This window comes from Pundamilia nyererei, unplaced genomic scaffold (genome assembly GCF_000239375.1).
Source record: "Pundamilia nyererei isolate P.nyererei 1_Seehausen unplaced genomic scaffold, PunNye1.0 scaffold00043, whole genome shotgun sequence".
NCBI classification, from domain to species: Eukaryota; Metazoa; Chordata; class Actinopteri; order Cichliformes; family Cichlidae; genus Pundamilia; species Pundamilia nyererei.
The window spans coordinates 2,078,765-2,081,264 of NW_005187444.1; the positions used below are offsets into that span (position 1 = coordinate 2,078,765).

The 2,500-nt window shown below is 36.8% G+C and overlaps 1 long non-coding RNA gene across 1 annotated transcript in view; it reads right to left on the reverse strand.

Moving 5' to 3' along the window:
- The window catches only part of LOC102210328 (uncharacterized), an 8,171-nt gene that overhangs the window by 4,649 nt on the left and 1,022 nt on the right, over positions 1–2,500 (reverse strand). The window contains exon 1 of the long non-coding RNA XR_311693.2: positions 1,950–2,500. This exon is cut by the window's right edge and continues 1,022 nt beyond it. This is a non-coding gene — a long non-coding RNA (uncharacterized LOC102210328). The remainder of the gene's footprint in view (positions 1–1,949) is intronic.

Below are 2,500 nucleotides of genomic sequence, written 5' to 3' on the forward strand. Positions count from 1 at the left end.
CACACACACACACACACACACACACACACACACACCACTTCATTTCCACACACACCATTTCCAGCTGTTAGAAGTGTGTGTGCATGTGTGTGTATGTCTAGGTATCTTCCTGCAATTCTACATTAACAATTTTATTAGAAGTGTTACTTTTTCATGTCCAGCTCTGTGGGAATGAGTGGGTTAATGTGTATTATGTTGCACACACTTGGAATATATCTACGTAGGTGCTCAGAAAGACATTTAGACAAACGCAATTTCCTACACACACACGGACAACTATTGACGCTCACGTTTTTGAAGGCATTGACATTCATGTGCATGAAGTCATTCTTACACACACTGTGCACAATTTTACATTTAGTCGCTATATACGAAAGTGATCAGAAACAGAATTTCTGTACACACACACACACACACACACACACATAAACATGCACACACATACACATACACGCACACAGAATCTAGTAAATTAGAAAGCAATACCACCATGTGAGCAAAATTTAAAGGAGTTAAAATAAAATGTATTTTTTTTAAGTTTGGCATTAGCAGTTTTACATCTGCATTAAAAGCAGTTTCAAATTTACATTCAAATTACACAACTTTTTTCAATTTAATCTGCTGCTTGACATTTCAGACGTTTACAACATCAGTACGATATCTCAAAATGCCATTTTGCCACTTCACCAGCTCTTACTGTATCTGCTGTGAGGAATTTTCAAAATGACGCACAGGACAGCAAGCCACCTGGCACCAAGTGTGCGCCAAGGCACAATAACCTCTGAGTTAGGTGCTGACCCTGCAGTAGAATTTCTAAATACTTCATATGTGAGGTATTTAGGTCTCCAGTAAGTACATATATATATATATGTTAATTTAGGCTCTCAGATTGTCTCATATTTGCCTTTAGAAGAATACTTCAATATGATGAAGATTTAGACATATTTTTTTATTCAGCCAGTTTCTAAAGGTGTCTCTCTGCAAACCTTGCCACTAACCTTCAAAATTAAAATTAATTAATAATCCTTGGTATTATGATACAACAGTCCTACAATAAATCAGTAAATAAAATCAGTACAACAAAAAGTGATTGAAGGTTTAAAATGGTTTAAAATGAAAGATTGGTTTTAGAGAGGTTTAGATTCAGCTTTATCCTGTATTGTATTGCATTATACTGAAAGATGTTTCCATTATTTTGTCCACCCTATTGACATCAATAAACAGAACCGTCCATCAGTATAACACAATATCGCTTTTTTCCATTTAACAATTTTTATTACAAATATCAAAGTTTTTACAGTCCTCATAAGATATTTTTGGGAAATGAATTCAAACTGTATCAGAGTGTGTTAGTCTTTCCTCGCCGTACCTTATAAACTGGTGGTTGACTGTGTAAGCAATCATTAAGCTTAAATCCAGACACAGAAGCATCGGTACAGACTCAAAAAAACCCTTCGGATCATTTCTTGTCAAGACATTTTTACAAATTTTGTAGAAAATACTTAATCCTGTAGGGCAGAGATTTACCCAGCGCATGTTTTCAATGTTAAAGGGACTTTAGTGCCGTTTTTCCTAGAAAGCTGAACTTCTCTGTTTTTTTAAGTGGTCTTCCCATTGTTTTCATGTCCTAAGTCTTCAATATAGAGTTGAAAATTCTGGCGACATACAAATTTTTATATTTTCTTGTGGTTGAAAGATAAAGAACTCCGATTAGGTATTCTGGAATTCAAAACTCTTCCCTAATTCAGGATCCAAAGTTCCTTTATGGGGTCCCTAAAGAATTGGTTGTCAGGGTTTCTGGGTCGTTGACCCAGTATTTTCAGTTCATGTTCACTGTTTATCCTCTGTACGTTCCACTTCCTGTTTTGTGTTACGTTACTCTGTGTGCATTATGTTCTAGTTCTTATTCCATGCATCATTAGTTCAATTGTGTTCAGCTGCTCACTCACCTGTCACCTATCAGTCATTGTTCAGCCAGTGTATTTAAGTCCTCAGTTGTCTCCTGGTCGGCGTCGCGTCATTGATGTTGTCACTGCTGTCTATGACCCATGTTTGCCTTCCAAGTTCAGATCAGTCAGCCGTTCATTCAGTTATTCAGTCAGTCAGCCATCTCCTGTTTTCGTCATTCGTCCCTCACAATAAACACCCTGAATCTTCACCGTGAGTCCTGCGTTTGAGTCCTTTTCTCCACATCCACTCAGCAACCCCTGACATTGGTTTGATAATCAGAGAATTAGTATGAGATTTAATTTATCAATAGCTGACAGAATGTCTTAAAATAACAAAGTTTTACTAACAAGAAATAAAACAAACAAACAAACAAACAAACTCCATAATCAGCGATGTCACCTTAGGTCACATTAGGCCGGGGTAGTGTTTTCGCCTTATGTTCCAGAAGCTACTTAAGAGCTGGAATACAATTTATCTACCTGCATTGTTTAATCATGACTAAGTCTCTCTCTTTCTGCAGCTTTAAAGAGTCTCAAATATGCTGACGTAG